The sequence below is a fragment of the Bombina bombina genome, chromosome 4, assembly GCF_027579735.1.
Source record: "Bombina bombina isolate aBomBom1 chromosome 4, aBomBom1.pri, whole genome shotgun sequence".
NCBI classification, from domain to species: domain Eukaryota; kingdom Metazoa; phylum Chordata; class Amphibia; order Anura; family Bombinatoridae; genus Bombina; species Bombina bombina.
This window is the reverse complement of record NC_069502.1, coordinates 97365242-97387961: the sequence shown is the minus strand read 5'-3', so window position 1 is coordinate 97387961 and position 22720 is coordinate 97365242.

The following is a 22720-nucleotide window of genomic DNA, read 5'->3' as shown; positions in this document are numbered from 1 at the left end:
TTTCAAGAAGCACCTGATGCAAAATTCTCTGTAGTGAGTGTTACAACAGATGACAAGGGAATTTAAAGCACTACTCACTTCACCCACTCTGGGCCAGATTATGAGTGGCGCTCTAACAGTTATAAGCAAGCGAAAATGTGTTTATCGCAGGTGTTTGCTCACATCTGGTTTTCTGCTCCTATTACAAGTTGAAAGTAAACTGGATAGCAATTGAAGTTAATGCGGGTCAGGATAGTGCATCCTAAGAGCTCTGATTAAAGGGATAGGAAAGCCAAAATAAAACTAGCATGATTCAGATAGATTGCAGCAACAACCACTGCACACGGTACAAGCCACACCAAACAGGAGATAAAAGTATAAAGATGCAGAGGCTCAATAAGGTAGAGATAAATCGTCTGTATTGTTCGTATTCAAACCAGGCACAAGTTGTTACAAACAGGCATTAGGCATGTGATTCAGATAGAGCATGTAATTTCAAGATATGTTTAAATTAACTTCTATTTTCAAATGTGCTTCGTGCTCTTGGTATCCCCTGTTGAAAATGAATACACACATATCATACACTAGTGGGAGCTAGCTGCCTTTTTGGTGCCTGCACACATTTGCCTCTTGTGATTGGCTAACTAGATGTGTTCAGCTAGCTGCCAGTAGTGCAATTCTGTTCTTTCTGCAAAGGATAACAAGTTAATTAAGCAAATTTTTATAATAGAAGTAAATTAGAAAGTTATTTAAAATTGTATGTTCTATCTAAATCATGAAAGAAAATTTGGGGGTTTCCTGTCCCTTTAACTGTTTTGGAAAACTAAAAAGTGTCACAAAACACATTTAAAATACATTACAAACTACAGTTACAATTATAATAACACTTTCTGATTAATTTTTTATTTAACAAAAAAATGGCACAAAAATGTTTTAAGGGCTCAAAGATATGAGGTCTCTGGTGTCATAAAAAAGCTGGCAAATAAATATGTCTATGTATGTATGTGTATATATATATATAAATATATATATGTGTGTGTGTGTGTGTGCGTGTGTGCGTGCGTGTACATATGTGTTGTACTGTGTGTTTACTGTAAATATTTGACATTCCAATGTTCTGCACATCTTGAGAAAGCTCGGCACATGGTGAAACGTGTGGAAGTGAACTCTAAAAACTGACCGACAATACTGCAGTTAATTGGACATCAGACACTAATATTCAAACTCTGCCCATTGTGAGTATCGCAGCATAGCTGTGTGCGAGACGTAAGGAGGACGTAAATCACACAGGAGCGTAAGTCTCGGGGAGTACACAAAAGAGTGAAGCAACCGATTGCAGCAGGTGTGTGATAGAGGTCTCTTGCATGGTTCAAGGTATTCTTAAACTATTAAGGGGTCGGTATCTTAAGTTTCCAAGGTGAATATACTAATGTCATATTTGAGAGGAAATTAACAATAGTAACACTTTAAGCTATTCCTTTCGGCCGCCAGCAGGGGGGTGTCATTGCGGCAATGTCTGTCCGTCTGCTCAGAGCAGGCGGACAGGTTATGGAGCAGTGGTCTTTAGATGGTGTTTCTAGCGAGCCTGCAGGCTTGATAAATAGGCCCCTAAGTATTTTCAGAGAGGGATTTGTTTCTGTTACGCATGCACACTGACTGATATCCAGTGCATAGGAGGATAATTTTACAGTGACTTTTAACGTTGCTATAATCAAGAGTCCCTCAGGAAATATATATCTTCTAGAAAGACTTAGTTTTTGCTCAAATTTTATTGTATGCTTTTTTATTATACTTTTTTCATTTTTTATTTTTAGGTGGTATTCGTATGAAGTCTCATATTGAATCATAACCATTTTATTGTGGGAAGGGAGACGTCCCTCCATTTATCTGATATTTATTGTTGATATTATCTTAATAAATTACTTTTATTTTCTCACATATTGTGTATCATCTTTATTAGACACTTACAGTTTTTTAGCGCCATCCCGTGGTGTTTGTTTTCTGGTTATGGTTCTACTTGGGAGGTAGTAGTATTTTGGGAGGGCTTAGAAATTTTGAGTTTTGCACACCTTATATTCCTATTGACACTAATGTTCTGCACATAGCGCATTTATAAACAGATATTCATATATATATATATATATATATATATATATATATATATATATATATATATATATATATATATATATTTATTTACATACATACATATATATATATAAATAATTTTTTATATATATATATATATATATATATACATATATATACAGTATATATATGTATATACAGTATCTCACAAAATGGAGTACATCCCTCACATTTTTGTAAATATTTTATTATATCTTTTCATGTGACAACACTGAAGAAATGACACTTTGTTACAATGTAAAGTAGTGAGTGTACAGCCTGTTTAACAGTGTATATTTGCTGTCCCCTCAAAATAACTCAACACAGCCATTAATGTCTAAACCGTTGGCAACAAAAGTCAGAACACCCTAAGTGGAAATGTCCAAATTGGGCCCAATTAGCCATTTTCCCTCCCCGGTGTCATGTGACTCATTAGTGTTACAAGGTCTCAGGTGTGAATAGGGAGCAGGTGTGTTAAATTTGGTGTTATCGCTCTCACACTCTCTGATACTAGTCACTGGAAGTTCAACATGGCACCTCATGGCAAAGAACTCTCTGAGGAGCTAAAAAAAAAGAATTGCTGCTGTACACAAAGATGGCCTAGGCTATATGAAGATTGTTTAGACCCTGAAACTGAGATGCAGGACGGTGGGCAAGACCATACAGCAGTTTCACAGGACAGGTTCCACTCAGAACAGGCCTCACCATGGTCGAACAAAGAAGTTGAGTGCACATGCTCAGCGTCATATCCAGAGGCTGTCTTTGGAAAATAGACATATGAGTGCTGCCAGCATTGCGGCCGGCAGAGGTTGAAGAGGTGGGGGGTCAGCCTGACAGTGCTCAGACCATATGTTGCACACTGCATCAAATTGGTCTGCATGGCTGTCATCCCAGAAGGAAGCCTCTTATAATGATGATGCACAAGAAACCCCTCAAACAGTTTGCGGAAGACAAGCAGACTAAGGACATGGATTACTGGAACCATGTCCTGTGGTCCGATGAGATCAAGATAAACTTAGTTGGTTCAGATGGTGTCAAGCGTGTGTTGTAGTGGCAATCAGGTGAGGAGTACAAAGACAAGTGTGTCTTGCCTACTGTCAAGCATGGTGGTGGGAGCTTCATGGTTTGGGCCTGCATGATTGCTGCCAGCACTGGGGAGCTACAGTTCATTGAGGGAACCATGAATGCCAACATGTACTATGACATACTAAAGCAGAGCATGATCCCCTCTCTTCGGAGACTGGGCCGTAGGGCAGTATTCCAACATGATAACGACCCCAAACACACCTCCAAGATGACCACTGCCTTGCTAAAGAAGCTAAGGGTAAAGGGGATGGACTGACCAAGCATGTCTCCAGACCTAAACACTATTGAGCATCTGTGGGGCATCTTCAAAAGGAAGTTGGGGGAGCGCAAGATGTCTTTAACATCCACCAGCTCTGTGATGTCATCATGGAGGAGTGGAAGAGGACTCCAGTGGCCAACTGTGAAGCTCTGGTGAACTCAATGCCCAAGAGGGTTAAGGCAGTGCTGGAATGTCACACACAATATTGACACTTAGGGCCCAATTTGGACATTTCCACTTAGAGGTGTACTCACTTTTGTTAGACATTAATAGTTATTTTGAGGGGACATCAAATTTGCACTGTTATACAGGCTTTACACTCACTACTTTAAATTGAAGCAAAGTGTCATTTCTTCAGTGTTGTCACATGAAAAGATATAAAAAAATATTTATAAAAATGTGAGGGGTCTACTCACTTTTGTGAGATACTGTATATATACAGTGTATATATATATATATATATATATATATATATATATATATATATATATATATATTAACACTTAAAGAGATAGGGTTCAAAAATTCTCCTTAACTTCTATCTGTATATACAGTGAGAGCATTTGTAAGTTAACTTTTTATTATCTCTCGGTCCCACCACCCGCTCAGAGCGTGATCATTTCTAAATGTTCTCATTAGCATAATTCTTCTATAATTAATAATTAATAAGAAATTATTGAAATATTCATTATAGGTGGGAATGCAACAGCCAAAACAGCTATTTCAAATGACAAAATAAATGTAAAGGAACTATTTGTAAACTATTTTTTACACTCAAGCAGGTAAAATGGATCATTGGAAACACATTAAAGGGTAAAAAATAACTGTATACTCTCACGTTAACTACAGAATCATTTGGGAGGAATTTCATAACAAAAATATACCCCATTCAATATCCATTTCAGCCCTTAAATGGGTTTTGTATTGTAATAATAAAAGATAATGTTGTTATATTATTAAATGAATGCATAGTTTTAACTATTTGTTTAACCCATACAAAGGGGTTGGACACATGATAAACATCACACTTGGGAGGTTCATTGCAAATGGTAAGGGAATGCATTTGTTGTGTGACTTTGGCTACATTGTTTAAAGACAGTGGCCTCTATTTATCAAAGTCTGGCGGACCTGATCCGACAGTGCGGATCAGGTCCGCCAGACCTCGCTGAATACGGAGAGCAATACGCTCTCCATATTCAGCATTGCACCAGCAGCTCACAAGAGCTGCTGGTGCAACGCCGCCCCCTGCAGACTCGCGGCCAATGGGCCACCAGCAGGGGGGTGTCAATCAACCCAATCGTACTCGATCGGGTTGAATTGCGGCGATGTCTGTCAAAGCAGGCGGACAGGTTATGGAGCAGCAGTCTTTAGAACGCTGCTTCATAACTGGTGTTTCTGGCGAGCCTGCAGGCTCGCCAGAAACACAGGGCCTCAAGCTCTATCCGGAGCTAGATAGATAGGCCCCATAGAGGTCAATTACAATCCTTCAGAAAAAACTATCAAATTAGGTATCTACTTAAATTCCCATAAACTTTAACAGTGCTTTCTGTTGGTAATTATTAGATAACATTTTCTAAAGGATTGTGATCACCCCCTTAGTTATAAAATAATGTGTTTTACATTAAATGCCTCGATCGCAATTCATTGTCTGTGGCCTTTTCGTCTCTTTTTTCGCCTATATTATTGAACTCACAGTCACAAAGACGTGTTCCAATTTACAAGTTCAATAATGTTGGTGCAAGCACCTTCAAAATAGCGTGAATGAAGGCAGGTCAAGCAGGTGTCAAGCAGGTGTCAAGCAGGTGTCATCTCATTTGAAGGTGGCCTAAGCAGATACAATGTTGCAAGGCAGCGGGTTCACTATTTACAGATTCAGTAATGGTAAAATCCCCTTTAAGAAAGTATAAGTCCTATTAATAAAAACCTGTAGTCACCATCAAGTTTAAAAGGGACAATCTGTCTACACCTTAGTCATCTTAATCTTACCTTAGATAAAGCTGCAAATAGCCTTCTGCACCCTTGCTATATCATGCAACAGGAATGGTATTGTTTCTGGCCACTTTGAAATGGCTGTCAAGCCAAGCTCTGCCCACTGATGACATCATAACCTGGGCTACATCTAAACACTTTGCTGAATAGCATTGACAGTCTGTTGAATCCAACTAATGAACCTTTTTTGATTGGTTGCCATATGCTTCCGAGATCATGATGTCATCAGTGGGTGGAGCTTGGCAGCCATTATTTAGTGACCAGAAACAATATTAATTTTAAAATAACTTTTTTACCATTCCTGTTGCATAATATAGAAAAGGTGCAGGAGGCTATTTACAGCTTAATCTAAGGTAAAACTTGAAGATGAGGTGTAGACTGTCCCTTTAAGAACAAATAAACAAATCGAAAAGAAAACAGTCCTTTAACGAACAATATAAATGAATATGAATATGATAATATGATATGAATATTGTAAAAAACATAATTTATGCTTACCTGATAAATTTATTTCTCTTGTGGTGTATCCAGTCCACGGATCATCCATTGCTTGTGGGATATTCTCCTTCCCAACAGGAAGTTGCAAGAGGATCACCCACAGCAGAGCTGTCTATATAGCTCCTCCCCTAACTGCCACCTCCAGTCATTTGACCGAAGACAAGCAAGAGAAAGGAGAAACTATAGGGTGCAGTGGTGACTGTAGTTTAGAGTTAAAAAATACCTGCCTTAAAATGACAAGGCGGGCCGTGGACTGGATACACCACAAGATAAATAAATTTATCAGGTAAGCATAAATTATGTTTTCTCTTGTAAGGTGTATCCAGTCCACGGATCATCCATTACTTGTGGGATACCAATACCAAAGCTAAAGTACACGGATGAAGGGAGGGACAAGGCATGTACTTAAATGGAAGGAACCACTGCCTGTAAAACCTTTCTCCCAAAAATAGCCTCCGAAGAAGCAAAAGTATCAAATTTATTGAATTTTGAGAAAGTATGAAGCGAAGACCAAGTCGCCGCCTTGCAAATCTGTTCAACAGAAGCCTCATTTTTAAAGGCCCATGTGGAAGCCACAGCTCTAGTAGAATGAGCTGTAATCCTTTCAGGAGGCTGCTGGCCAGCAGTCTCATAAGCTAAGCGTATTATACTTCTTAGCCAAAGCGAAAGAGAAGTTGCCGAAGCCTTTTGGCCTTTCCTCTGTCCAGAGTAGACAACAAACAAAGCAGATGTTTGACGAAAATCTTTAGTAGCTTGTAAATAATACTTTAAAGCACGAACCACATCAAGATTGTGTAATAGACTTCCTTCTTTGAAGAAGGATTAGGACACAATGACGGAACAACAATCTCCTGATTGATATTCTTATTAGATACCACCTTAGGTAAAAACCCAGGTTTGGTACGCAAAACTACCTTATCTGCATGGAAGATCAGATAAGGGGAATCACATTGTAAGGCAGATATCTTGGAAACTCTACGAGCCGAGGAAATAGCAACCAAAAATAGAACTTTCCAAGATAAAAGTTTGATATCTATGAAATGAAGAGGTTCAAACGGAACCCCCTGAAGAACTTTAAGAACCAAATTTAAATTCTATGGTGGAGCAACAGGTTTAAACACAGGCTTGATTCTAACTAAAGCCTGACAAAATGCCTGAACATCTGGAACATCCGCCAGACGCTTGTGCAAAAGAATAGACAGAGCAGAAATCTGTCCCTTTAAGGAACTAGCTGACAATCCTTTCTCCAATCCTTCTTGGAGAAAAGATAATATCCTGGGAATCCTGACTTTACTCCATGAGTAACCCTTGGATTCACACCAATAAAGATATTTACGCCATATCTTATGATAGGTTTTCCTGGTGACAGGCTTTCATGCCTGAATTAAGGTATCAATAACTGACTCGGAGAAGCCACGCTTTGATAAAATCAAGCGTTCAATCTCCAGGCAGTCAGTCTCAGAGAAATTAGATTTCAATGGTTGAAAGGACCCTGAAGTAGAAGGTCCTGTCTCAGAGGCAGAGTCCATGGTAGAAGGGATGACATGTCCACCAGATCTGCATAACAAGTCCTGCGTGGCCATGCAGGTGCTATCAAAATCACCAATGCTCTCTCCTGCTTGATCTTGGCAATCAGACGAGGGAGCAGAGGAAACGGTGGAAACACATAAGCCAGGTTGAAGGACCAAGGCGCTGCTATAGCATATATCAGTGTTGCCTTGGGGTCCCTGGACCTGGATCCGTAACAAGGAAGTTTGGCGTTCTGGCGAGACGCCATGAGATCCAGTTCTGGTTCGCCCAAACGTTGAACCAATTGTGCAAATACCTCCGGATGGAGTTCCCACTCCCCCGGATGAAAAGTCTGTTGACTTAGAAAATCCGCCTCCCAGTTCTCTACACCTGGGATATGGATAGCTGATAGGTGGCAAGAGTGAATCTCTGCCCAACGAATTATCTTTGAAACTTCCAACATCGCTAGGGAACTCCTTGTTCCCCCTTGATGGTTGATGTAAGCCACAGTCGTGATGTTGTCCGACTGAAATCTGATGAACCTCATTGCCGCTAGCTGAGGCCAAGCTTGAAGAGCATTGAATATCACTCTTAGTTCCAGAATGTTTATTAGGGGGAGGGTCTCCTCCTGAGTCCACGATCCCTGAGCCTTCAGGGAGTTCCAGACTGCCCCCCAGCCCAGAAGGCTGGCATCTGTCATTACTATTGTCCAATCTGGCCTGCGAAAGGTTATACCTTTGGACAGATGGACCCGAGATAGCCACCAGAGAAGAGAATCCCTGGTATCTTGATCCAGATTTAGTAGAGGGGACAAATCTGTGTAATCCCCATTCCACTGACTGAGCATGCAGAGTTGCAGCGGTCTGAGATGTAGACGGGCAAACGGCACTATGTCCATTGCCGCTACCATTAAGCCGATTACTTCCATACACTGAGCCACCGAAGGGCGAGAAGTGGAATAAAGAACACGGCAGGAATTTAGAAGTTTTGATAACCTGGTCTCTGTCAGGTAAATCCTAATTTCTACAGAATCTATTAGAGTTCCCAGAAAGGAGACTTTTGTGAGAGGGGATAGAGAACTCTTTTCTTCATTTATTTTCCACCCATGCGACCTCAGAAATGCCAGAACTATGTCCGTATGAGACTTGGCAATTTGGAAATTTGACGCCTGTATCAGAATGTCGTCTAAATAAGGGGCCACTGCTATGCCCCGCGGCCTTAGAACCACCAGAAGTGACCCCAGAACCTTTGTAAAGATTCTTGGGACTGTAGCTAACCCAAAGGGAAGAGCTACAAACTGGTAATGCCTGTCTAGGAAGGCAAACCTGAGAAACCGATGATGATCTTTGTGTATCGGAATGTGAAGATAAGCATCCTTTAAATCCACTGTAGTCATGTATTGACAATCCTGGATCATAGGCAGGATGGTACGAATAGTCTCCATCTTGAATGATGGGACCCTGAGAAATTTGTTTAAGATCTTGAGATCTAAGATTGGTCTGAAGGTTCCCTCTTTTTTGGGAACCACAAACAGATTTGAATAGAATCCTTGTCCCTGTTCCTCCTTTGGAACTGGGTGGATCACTCCCATAACTAGGAGGTCTTGAACACAGTGTAAAAATGCCTATCTCTTTATCTGGTTTGCAGATAATTGTGAAAGGTGAAATCTCCCTTTTGGAGGAGAAGCTCTGAAGTCCAGAAGATATCCCTGGGATACAATTTCCAACGCCCAGGGATCCTGGACATCTCTTGCCCAAGCCTGGGCGAAGAGCAAAAGTCTGCCCGCTACTAGATCCGTTACCGGATCGGGGGCCAATCCTTCATGCTGTCTTAGAGGCAGCAGCAGGCTTTTTGGCCTGCTTAACTTTGTTCCAAGTCTGTTTAGGTCTCCAGACCGACTTGGACTATGCAAAAGTTCCCTCTTGCTTTGTATTAGAGGAAGTTGATGCCGCACTTGCCTTGAAGTTTCGAAAGGCACGAAAATTAGACTGTTTGGCCCTTGATTTGGACCTATCCTGAGGAAGGGCATGACCTTTTCCTCCAGTGATATCAGAAATGATCTCCTTCAAACCAGGCCCGAATAGGTTCTGCCCTTTGAAGGGAATATTAAGCAGCTTAGACCATGATTTAAGCCATAGCGCCCTACGCGCCTGAATAGCAAAACCAGAATTCTTAGCCGTAGTCAAATGAACAATGGCATCAGAAACAAAAGAATTGGCTAGCTTAAGTGCTCTAAGCTTGTCAAGTATATCATCCAATGGGGTCTCTACCTGTAAAGCCTCTCCCAGAGACTCAAACCAGAAGGCCACAGCAGCAGTGACTGGGGCAATGCATGCAAGGGGCTGTAGAATAAAACCTTATTGAATAAACATTTTCTTAAGGTAACCCTCTAATTTTTTATCCATTGGATCTAAGAAAGCACAACTGTCCTCGACAGGGATATTAGTACGCTTATCTAGTGTAGAAACTGCTCCCTCCACCTTAGGGACCGTTTGCCATAAGTCCCGTGTGGCGGCATCGATTGGAAACATTTTCTTAAAAATAGGAGGGGGAGAGAACGGCACACCTGGTCTATCCCATTCCTTAGTAATAATTTCTGTAAACCTTTTAGGTATTTGAAAAACATCAGTGTAAACAGGTACTGCATAGTATTTATCCAATCTACACAATTTCTCTGGCACTGCAATTGTATCACAGTCATTCAGAGCAGCTAAAACCTCCCTGAGCAACACGCGGAGGTGTTCAAGCTTAAATTTAAATGTTGATACTTCAGAATCAGGTTGAATCCTCTTCTCTGAGTCAGAAAAATCACCCACAGAAAGAAGCTCTCCTTCCTCAGCTTCTGCATATTGTGAGGGGGTATCAGACATAGCTACAAAAGCATCAGTATGCTCTGTATTTCTTCTAACTCCAGAGCTGTCTCGCTTTCCTCGTAACCCAGGTAGTCTGGATAATACCGCTGACAGTGTATTATCCATGACTGCCGCCATGTCTTGTAAAGTAAACGCCATGGGCGCGCTAGATGTACTTGGCGCCTCTTGAGCGTGAGTCCCTTGAGCGGGATTTAAAGGTTCTGACACGTGAGGTGAGTTAGTCGGCATAACTTCCCCCTCGTCAGATTCCTCTGGTGATAAATTTTTTTAAAGACAAAATATGGTCTTTATTACTTAAAGTGAAATCAGTACATTTGGTACACATTCTAAGAGGGGGTTCCACCATGTCTTCTAAACATAATGAACAAGGAGTTTCCTCTATGTCAGACATGTTTAAACAGACTAGCAATGAGACCAGCAAGCTTGGAAAACACTTTAAAGCAAGTTAACAAGCAAAAAATAAAAACGGTACTGTACCTTTAAGAAAAATAAAAAAGGTCAGAATTTGAAAAACAGTGAAAAAAGCAGTAAATCAAACGAAATTTTTACAGTGTGTATAATAAGCTAACAGAGCATTGCACCCACTTGCAAATGGATGATTAACCCCTTAGTTTAAAAAACGGATAAAAAAAACGATATAGACGTTTTCTAACAGTCACAACAAACTGCCACAGCTCTGCTGTGGCCCTACCTTTCCATACAAACGACTTTGGAAAGTCTAAAAGCCCTTTAGAGAGGTCCTATAGCATTCAGGAGACTTCTTGAGGGAAGCTGGATGTCTCAGTCTGCAAAAGTTACTGTGCAATTAAGCGCTAAATTAGGCCCCTCCCACTCATGTCTACACAGTGGAAGGCCTAAGAAAACTGTTTCTAGGCAAATTTAAGCCAGCCATGTGGAAAAAACTAGGCCCCAATAAAGTTTTATCACCAAAACATATATAAAAACTTTTAAACACTCCCAGCAAACGTTTTATATGACAGGAATTGAAAAATAATAAGAGTATTACCTCTGACAGTAAGCATGATACCAGTCGCTATTAAATCACTGTAATCAGGCTTACCTTAAATAAATCTGGTATCAGCAGCATTTTCTAGCATTTACATTCCTCTAGAAAAAATTTAAACTGCACATACCTCATAGCAGGATAACCTGCACGCCATTCCCCAGCTGAAGTTACCTCTCTCTTCAGTTATGTGTGAGAACAGCAATGGATCTTAATTACAACCTGCTAAGATCATTAGAGATCACAGGCAGATTCTTCTTCTATTTTCTGCCTGGGACCAAAATAGTACAACTCCGGTACCATTTAAAAATAACAAACTTTTGAATTGAAGAAAAAACAACTACATTTCACCACATCTCTCTTACTGATTCCATGCTTGTTGAGAGTTGCAAGAGAATGACTGGAGGTGGCAGTTAGGGGAGGAGCTATATAGACAGCTCTGCTGTGGGTGATCCTCTTGCAACTTCCTGTTGGGAAGGAGAATATCCCACAAGTAATGGATGATCCGTGGACTGGATACACCTTACAAGAGAAATCAAAACCTCTGAAAGTTTAAAAGTGACCATATATTGATAGAAAATGGTGCATATAATGCTAACATACCATATGGCTGCATTAGTTTGGTTTAGGATTGGTGCAGATGGAAATGGATTACAATTGGTCCCTTTGAAGGTCAGGATTTTCCAGTCCTGTCTTAAAACCGGTTATGTAGATGCCTGTACTGTTAGTAACAAACATGAAAGTGCAAGTGTTACTTACAATCAAATATTAATACGCAAAATAAAAACACCCCATTAGTAGATGTGGGGGCCTTGAAGTGGCTATTGAAGAATGCCCATAATGTTAGATACCTAAGGAATTCATATGGTTACTCTGTGTTGGTGGATTTTGAGTACAACAGGTTAATGTCACACATATAAATGAGTATTTCACTTGCACAGTAAATAAAGTTGTTACTTGAATAGACCTTTGCTGGTGTGAATGAGCAATAGTATCAGTCAGTTTCCAGTTGCTGCTCACTTTCAGGTACTTTACAAAGGAAAAGGCCTTTTTCAGGAGATTTTTCTGTTGAGAAGACGTTTGCGACTATGGGCTATAAACAAATCGATTTTGCATTGTGATCACCTGAGAAACTCAATGGCCAATTTCACACATATAAATGAGTATTTCACTTGCACAGTAAATAAAGTTGTTACTTGAATAGACCTTTGCTGGTGTGAATGAGCAATAGTATCAGTCAGTTTCCAGTTGCTGCTCACTTTCAGGTACTTTACAAAGGAAAAGGCCTTTTTCAGGAGATTTTTCTGTTGAGAAGACGTTTGCGACTATGGGCTATAAATAAATCGATTTTGCATTGTGATCACCTGAGAAACTCAATGGCAAATTTCGCGGACAGCAAAAAGTCATTTCGGGAGCAAATCGCCAATGGTTTGTTATCTACTCCAAAACATTCTAAAGAATCAGAACTTTTTTTTTTATTAACAATAACTATTATCAACTTTTATTTATTCTCTTGTTATTCTGTGTCGAAAAGCATGCCTAGGTAGGCTCAGGATCTTGTCATTGCTCATCAGATGTGTTCAGCTAGCTCCCAGTAGTGCATTGATGCTTCTTCAACAAAGGATACCAAGAAAATGAAGCAAATTTGATAATAGAAGTAAATTTGAAATGTATTTAAAATTGTATGCTCTGTTTCAACCATGAATTAAAAAATTGGGTTTCATGTCCCTTTAACAATATTTGTAAATATTTTTGGGGAGCTGGTGGTGTTCAATAATATTTAATAGGACATAAAACTCAAAATGTTTTCTTTCACAAAGTGTATGATAAAAAAACTAAACAAAATAAATACCTAAAAATAATTATATGGAAGCAGTTTTGCAAGAATGCCTTTAACAATGTTATACATTGTTTAACTGCTGCTGCCATCTAGTAATCAAAAGGATAAAAATTGTTAAAAGCATTCTTGCAAAATTGATTTCATATTGTGCTCCACACTTGTGCACGCTACCTACCTAGGTATATGCTGCAACCAAGAATGCAACGAGAATGAAATGAATTTGATAACAGTAGTAAATTGGAAAGTTTTGTTATGCACTATCATGAAAGACACAATTAGGCTAGTTTATGAGTGGAGCGCTAACAAGCGAAAGTTGTTTGCATTGGGTTTTTCACTTGTATTACAAGTTGAAAGTAAACGCTATCGTTTGAGCGCAATTGAAGCTAAGGGCTCAAAGATAAGTGCATTGGAGCCCTTTGCAGTTAAGTAGATGAAAACATGAAAAAGCATATTTAAATAATATTCATATTTAATAAAAGTTTTAACTATGTATTTACTGTAAATATTTGACATTAGAATGTTCTGTACATTGCAGAATATGTTCTATGTATTTATAAATAGATATTCCTATGTATATCTGTATATATCTATACCTATATAATCATGTGTATATAAACATATAATAAGAATATGCGTTTGGGGTATCGTGCAAGTGAGGTGATTTTACACCACCTTTTTTACTCCATTGACAAAGCATGCTATATTCTAAGTTTTGGGTTGGTGTGAAAACAGTTTACTTTCAACTCATAATGCGAGTGCAAACCAATGCGCGCAAAAAGCTTACTTCTAGTGCAGTTAACGCTTGAGCAGAAGCATTAAATAGCGCTCCACTTGTAATCTGGCCCTTTGTGTTTTATATCCATTTAACATATATTATTATTATATTTTTGTATATATATATATATATATATATATATATATATATATATATAAAAAAAACTGAAAAGTAGGTGACAAAACAGGCGCACAAGGCACACTTCGTGTAATACGTTCTGGTATTGAAATTTATATAGAAATGTGAAAAATCCACTCTCACCTGGTAATACCTCACAGTGGCCTAGATTTGGAGTTTGGCGGTAGAAGGGCTGTTAACGCTCCGCTGGCTTTTTTCTGGCCGCACCATAAATTTAACTCTGGTATCGAGAGTTCAAACAAATGCTGCGTTAGGCTCCAAAAAAGGAGCGTAGAGCATTTTTACCGCAAATGCAACTCTCGATACCAGAGTTGCTTACGGACGCGGCCAGCCTCAAAAACGTGCTCGTGCACGATTCTCCCATAGGAAACAATGGGGCTGTTTGAGCTGAAAAAAAACCTAACACCTGCAAAAAAGCAGCGTTCAGCTCCTAACGCAGCCCCATTGTTTCCTATGGGGAAACACTTCCTACGTCTGCACCTAACACTCTAACATGTACCCCGAGTCTAAACACCCCTAACCTTACACTTATTAACCCCTAATCTGCCGCTCCCGCTATCGCTGACCCCTGCATATTTTTTTTAACCCCTAATCTGCCGCTCCGTAAACCGCCGCAACCTACGTTATCCCTATGTACCCCTAATCTGCTGCCCCTAACACCGCCGACCCCTAGATTATATTTATTAACCCCTAATCTGCCCCCCACAACGTCGCCGACACCTGCCTACACTTATTAACCCCTAATCTGCCCCCCACAACGTCGCCGACACCTGCCTACACTTATTAACCCCTAATCTGCCGAGCGGACCTGAGCGCTACTATAATAAAGTTATTAACCCCTAATCCGCCTCACTAACCCTATCATAAATAGTATTAACCCCTAATCTGCCCTCCCTAACATCGCCGACACCTAACTTCAATTATTAACCCCTAATCTGACGACCGGAGCTCACCGCTACTATAATAAATGGATTAACCCCTAAAACTAAGTCTAACCCTAACACTAACACCCCCCTAACTTAAATATAACTTACATCTAACGAAATAAATTAACTCTTATTAAATTAATTATTCCTATTTAAAGCTAAATACTTACCTGTAAAATACATCCTAATATAGCTACAATATAAATTATAATTATATTGTAGCTATTTTAGGATTAATATTTATTTTACAGGCAACTTGGTAATTATTTTAACCAGGTACAATAGCTATTTAATAGTTACCTAGTTAAAATAATAACAAATTTACCTGTAAAATAAATCCTAACCTAAGATATAATTAAACCTAACACTACCCTATCAATAAATTAATTAAATAAACTACCTACAATTACCTACAATTAACCTAACACTAAACTATCAATAAATTAATTAAACACAATTCCTACAAATAAATACAATTAAATAAACTAGCTAAAGTACAAAAAATAAAAAAGAACTAAGTTACAAAAAATAAAAAAATATTTACAAACATAAGAAAAATATTACAACAATTTTAAACTAATTACACCTACTCTAAGCCCCCTAATAAAATAACAAAGCCCCCCAAAATAAAAAATTCCCTACCCTATTCTAAAATAAAAAAGTTAAAAGCTCTTTTACCTTACCAGCCCTGAACAGGGCCCTTTGCGGGGCATGTCCCAAGAATTTCAGCTCTTTTGCCTGTAAAAAAAAACATACAATACCCCCCCCCAACATTACAACCCACCACCCACATACCCCTAATCTAACCCAAACCCCCCTTAAATAAACCTAACACTAAGCCCCTGAAGATCTTCCTACCTTGTCTTCACCATCCAGGTTCACCGATCCGTCCTGAAGAGCTCCTCCGATGTCCTGATCCAAGCCCAAGCGGGGGGCTGAAGAGGTCCATGATCCGGTCAAAGTCTTCATCCAAGCGGGGCAGAAGAGGATCTTCCATCCGATTGAAGTCTTCATCCAGGCGGCATCTTCTATGGTCTTCCATCCGGAGCGAAGCGGCAGGATCCTGAAGACCTCCAGCGCGGAACATCCATCCGGCCCGACGACTGAACGACGAATGACTGTTCCTTTAAGGGACGTCATCCAAGATGGCGTCCCTTGAATTCTGATTGGCTGATAGGATTCTATCAGCCAATCGGAATTAAGGTAGGAATTTTCTGATTGGCTGATGGAATCAGCCAATCAGAATCAAGTTCAATCCGATTGGCTGATCCAATCAGCCAATCAGATTGAGCTCGCATTCTATTGGCTGTTCCGATCAGCCAATAGAATGCGAGCTCAATCTGATTGGCTGATCGGATCAGCCAATCGGATTGAACTTGATTCTGATTGGCTGATGGAATCCTATCAGCCAATCGGAATTCAAGGGACGCCATCTTGGATGACGTCCCTTAAAGGAACTGTCATTCGTCGGGAGACAACGGAAGAAGAGGATTGATCCGCGTCGCCTGCTTCAAGATGGACCCGCTCCGCACCGGATGGAAGAAGATCGAAGATGCCGCTTGGAGAAGATGTTTGCCGGTCCGGATGTCCTCTTCTTGCCGGATAGGAGGAAGACTTTGGAGCCTCTTCTGGACCTCTTCAGCCACCGGATGATGGATCGCCAACCCCCGCTTGGGTTGGATGAAGATGTTGGAGCCAGGACGGATCGGTGATACCTGGATGGTGAAGACAAGGTAGGAAGATCTTCAGGGGCTTAGTGTTAGGTTTATTTAAGGGGGGTTTGGGTTAGATTAGGGGTATGTGGGTGGTGGGTTGTAATGTTGGGGGGGGGGTATTGTATGTGTTTTTTTTACAGGCAAAAGAGCTGAAATTCTTGGGGCATGCCCCGCAAAGGGCCCTGTTCAGGGCTGGTAAGGTAAAAGAGCTTTTAACTTTTTTAATTTAGAATAGGGTAGGGCATTTATTATTTTGGGGGGCTTTGTTATTTTATTAGGGGGCTTAGAGTAGGTGTAATTAGTTTAAAATTGTTGTAATAATTTTCTTATGTTTGTAAATATTTTTTTATTTTTTGTAACTTAGTTCTTTTTTATTTTTTGTACTTTAGTTAGTTTATGTAATTGTAGTTATTTGTAGCAATTGTATTTAATTTATTTATTGATAGTGTAGTGTTAGGTTAATTGTAGGTAGTTTATTTAATTAATTTATTGATAGGGTAGTGTTAGGTTTAATTATATCTTAGGTTAGGATTTATTTTACAGGTAAATTTGTTATTATTTTAACTAGGTAACTATTAAATAGTTATTAACTATTTAATAGATATTGTACCTGGTTAAAATAATTACAAAGTTGCCTGTAAAATAAATATTAATCCTAAAATAGCTATAATATAATTATAATTTATATTGTAGCTATATTAGGATTTATTTTACAGGTAAGTATTTAGCTTTAAATAGGAATAATTTATTTAATAAGAGTTAATTAATTTCGTTAGATGTAAATTATATTTAAGTTAGGGGGGTGTTAGTGTTAGGGTTAGACTTAGCTTTAGGGGTTAATCCATTTATTATAGTAGCGATGAGCTCCGGTCGGCAGATTAGGGGTTAATAATTGAAGTTAGGTGTCAGCGATGTTAGGGAGGGCAGATTAGGGGTTAATACTATTTATGATAGGGTTAGTGAGGCGGGTTAGGGGTTAATAACTTTATTATAGTAGCGGTGCGGTCCGCTCGGCAGATTAGGGGTTAATAAGTGTAGGCAGGTGTCGGCGACGTTGAGGGGGGCAGATTAGGGGTTAATAAATATAATATAGGGGTCGGCGGTGTTAGGGGCAGCAGATTAGGGGTACATAGGGATAACGTAGGTGGCGGCGCTTTGCGGTCGGAATATTAGGGGTTAATTATTTTAAGTAGCTGGCGGCGACGTTGTGGGGGGCAGGTTAGGGGTTAATAAATGTAATACAGGGGTCGGCGGGGTTAGGGGCAGCAGATTAGGGGTACATAAGTATAACATAGGTGGCGGTCGGCTGATTAGGGGTTAAAAAATTTTAATCGAGTGGCGGCGATGTGGGGGGAGCTCGGTTTAGGGGTACATAGGTAGTTTATGGGTGTTAGTGTTCTTTAGGGTACAGTAGTTAAGAGCTTTATGAACCGGCGTTAGCCCAGAAAGCTCTTAACTCCTGCTATTTTCAGGCGGCTGGAGTTTTGTCGTTAGAGCTCTAACGCTCACTTCAGAAACGACTCTAAATACCGGCGTTAGAAAGATCCCATTGAAAAGATAGGATACGCAAATGACGTAAGGGGATCTGCGGTATGGAAAAGTCGCGGCTGAAAAGTGAGCGTTAGACCCTTTAATCACTGACTCCAAATACCAGCGGGCGGCCAAAACCAGCGTTAGGAGCCTCTAACGCTGGTTTTCACGGCTACCGCCGAACTCTAAATCTAGGCCAGTATGAGGTATTTAAAGAGCCTTAGTGTTAATAAAGTCTTCCTCCTCTCGCTCCTCTATCTCTCCACGATCCTCAGATGTCCAGAATCTTTCCCCTGTTAGTGGGAAACCATATTAAGTGCTATCACATCACGCGTACTATAAAGAAATGTTCAATTTCTCTTTAGGCTCCCGCTAGCCGGCTTGCTGAAAATCACCTTTGCGACAGCCGTGAGTAAAGAAAAGCCACTATCAGCCTGGACTCTTCACAAGACTGGCGTCAACAAACAATATAAAATCACGCGAAAAAGCCAAGTATATATATATATATATTATCTGACATTTGGTAATAAAATATGATAACAGTGGTAATAGTTATCATTAGGCCTATGAAACAAGGTGGCTATGGCTAAATTAATGAAGAGGATACATTCATGCAAGTTAAATTGCCGTTTAATAATTTAATATTTTAGCACAAAAAGAAAATTCATAAAATGAAAGAAATCAGAGAAAGTATATACGTTAGTCTAGAGAAACTCTTCATATGGAAGGCATTAGAGATCAATAGAAAGAAGGTTTTACTAATGATCAAAACCAAGTTTGCCAAGAATACTGGCTTCTGTTCCGAAATCCCAAAGTGCTTAACACACTAAACACGCAGTGAAAAGCATAGTGAATGTCAAGTGCTAACACCAGAAAGAGATAATCTTATTTAAAAGTAATGGAAACATAATTTAAGCCTACGACCTCCAGCACTGTATGGGAAAATGTCAACGTTCCATATTTCAAGACTAAAAATATAGCAAAAAATATAGTTAGGAAACTCTTTGTTACTTTATATGTTTCTTTACCGCCATAAGGATTTAAGACATATTTTCTTTAAATCTTTTGGAATATGGATTTCATTATCATACTTGTGTAGGATTTACAAATTGGAATCATTACTAAAAGTGACATTTCATTGTATATCAGTTCATGCATATAGACAGGAGCTATAGAAATCAAAAGGCTAATAGTACTTTCCTATTTTATACCTACAAATTTGTGGACATTTTTGTCAAAATGTATTTCTTGCCAAACATTGTAAAGAATAATGAGTGAGCATTTATTTTGCATTGTTGCCAAAATTAAACTAAAATAAAACACTGTCATTTTTCTTAAGCAATTCTGTTACCACTGAGAGTGGAGTATAATACTAGAATTAGAACAAATCTGGAGTCTAAAATGAAATGCAGTTCATTAAAAAGATTTGGTGGTTTCAAAACTCTAGTAAAGTTGACTTAATTTTTTAAACAGTTGATTTTAAGAAAAGATTGACTTAAACCCCTGATAGATAGTCAAGTTTAAATAGGCTGACCATATTGCCGCTTTAAAAAGGGACACATATAAAAAATACATATGTCAGGGCTGTTTTCAGGGCTGTTTAAAGAAATGCTTTGTATAAGAACCCTGACATATGTATTTTTCATATGTGTTCCTTCTTAAAGCGGCAATATGGTCAGCCTAAGTTTAAAGGACCATTGAGTACAGTAGAATTGCTTAATCAACAGGTGCATAATAAAAAGGCGATACATTAGCACTCACACACAATTTTATAATGTTTTTCAATTTGCCGACCCTCTGTAGCATGTGACAGCCATTAGCCAATGACAAACTCATATATGTATACACTGTAAACTCTTGTAAATATTCAGTAGGAGCTGGTGACTCGGAAAGTGTGTATATAAAAAGGCTGTGCTTAAAGGTGCAGTGTAAACCAATTTTCATATAACTGCATATAATAGACACTACTATAAAGAATAAAATGCACAGATACTTATATAAAAATCCAGTTTAAAAACTTACTTAGAAGCTCCCAGTTTAGTTCTGTTGAAAAGGTTATCTGGAACACCCACTGAAAGTGGGAAATAGCAGGCACCCCTTCCTCTGCATATGAAAAGACCCTTTATACAAACAGGAGCAAGCTGAAGTAGGTATACATCAGTATTCTCCTAAAACTTTGGGGCTTTATTAGAAGTCTGAAAATCAGAGCAATGTTATTTAAAAATAAGCGAAACTATACATTTAAAAAGCTAAGGGATCATCTACAAAACATTTATGCAAAGAAAAATCTAGTGTATAATGTCACTTTAAAGGGACATGAAACCCCATTTTTTCTTCTGTGATTCAGATAGAACAAACATTTTTAATTCAACTTTCCAATTCACTTCTTTTATCAATTTTGCTTCATTCTCTTGTTATCCTTTATTGTAGTAACAGCAGTGCATTACTGGGAGCTAGCTGAACACATCAGAAAGCCAAATAAAAAAGGCATATATGTGCAGCCAACACCAATCAGCAGCTGGCTCTCAGCAACTTTACCTAAGTATATTTTTCAATAAAGAATACAAAAAAAACTAAATTAGATAAGAGAAATACATTGGGAATTTGATTTAAAGTGTATGCTCTATATGAATCATAAAATAAACATTTTGTGTTTCATGTCTCTTTAATATGATAATGGAAGTAAATTGGAAAGTATTCTAAAACTGCATGCTCTATTTGAATCATGGAAGATTAATTTTGACTTTAGTGTGTCCCTTTAAAGAGACATAAAACAGGTTGAGACCTGTGCATATCCTAAAAGGGCTAATTAATTAAAATAGTTTGCATTAAAAAAATGTTTAAAAATTGCTGGCAAGTATTTTAAAATAATTTTCAAAAATAAGCAAAATGAATTACATAGCTAAGCTGCCTGGAGCAGCCAACTCCACCCACCCTTATCAGTGTTTAGACACAAATGTATTTATTTATTTTATTTATTTGTAAAATATTTTAACAGGAAGGATACATTGAGATTTCTCTCGTTTTCAAGTATGTCCTGGGTCCACAAAACATTGCATTGTTACAATAGGGTACAATAAAATACAAAAACAATAATAATACACAATATATGCAAAATGTAACATGGTAGGAGATATATAATCAACCATGACATGTGCATTCTATTTTGAGATATGTAGAGAGGGATCTCTTAAAGGATATTAGGCTTGGGGAAGGTTTGAAAGTGTGCGGGAGGTCGTTCCATAATTGTGGCGCTCTGAAGGAAAAGGAGGATCGAGCTGCTTTCTTTTTGTATTGAGGCAAGCTAAATAATGTGCTGGTACTGGATCGGAGGTTATAGGAGGTGGGAATAGCCGGGGAGAGCATTCTGCTCAGGTAGGGTGGGAGCTTCCCAGAGAGGATCTTAAACATAAGGCAGGAAAGATGGAGGGTGCGTCTGGATTCCAGCGACAGCCAGTTTAGTTCATTTAGCATGTCACAATGGTGGGTCCTGTAATTACATTGTAGCACAAAGCGGCAGAATGAGTTATACAATGTATTAAGTTTATTAAGGTGAGTTTGAGATGCAGGTGCGTATACTACGTCCCCGTAATCCATGAGAGGCATCAACATTTGCTGTACAATCTTTTCCTTTACTGTAGGGCTGAGACAGGATTTGTTTCTGTACAGGGCACCTAGTTTTGGATAAAGTTTAGATGCAAGTTTTTCTATGTGGAGGCCAAAAGATAGATTGGGGTCTAACAACATACCCAAGTATTTGAAAGAGTGGACTGCGGTCAGTGTGCAATTGGATTTTGTTTTGATGCATAGATGGGAATTTTGTAGTTTGTGTAATTTAGGTCCCGTTCCAAAGATCATTGTGACAGTTTTGTCAGTGTTTAGAAAGAGTTTTTTTTTTAGATCCACCTTTCTACCTCTGTGAACTGGTCTTGGGGCACTGCTTCAAGCTGCAGCAGATTGGAATTGTTTGCATAGATTACCGTGTCATCTGCGTACATGTGTACAGTTGAGGATTTGCAGACATTAGGCAGATCATTTATAAATAATGTGAATAGTAGGGGGCCGAGAATGGAACCTTGGGGAACACCACACGTGACTCGGAGACGGAGGGAGTCGTTGTCAGAAATAGAGACATATTGAGATTGATCCAATACATATAATCGAAACCAGGTTAGCGGACGATCACCAATACCTGAGTTTTTTAGTTTGAGCAGCAGTATGTTGTGGCCTACTGTGTCAGAGGCCTTTGCAAAATCAATTGAGTTCACAGCTTCTATGCAGCTCCAGCAGATAATCCCTATGAAATCCCTATGGAATTTTGCATTCTACCAAAACAACAATAGATAAAGATACAGCCATAGAAGGAAATGTGTGGTGGAAGTTAGAGCTTTACAATTCAGAAACTAAAAAGAAAGGGTTAATAGTGAGGCACTGCAATATACATTTGCAGGTAAAGTAATTAAAGTACATATT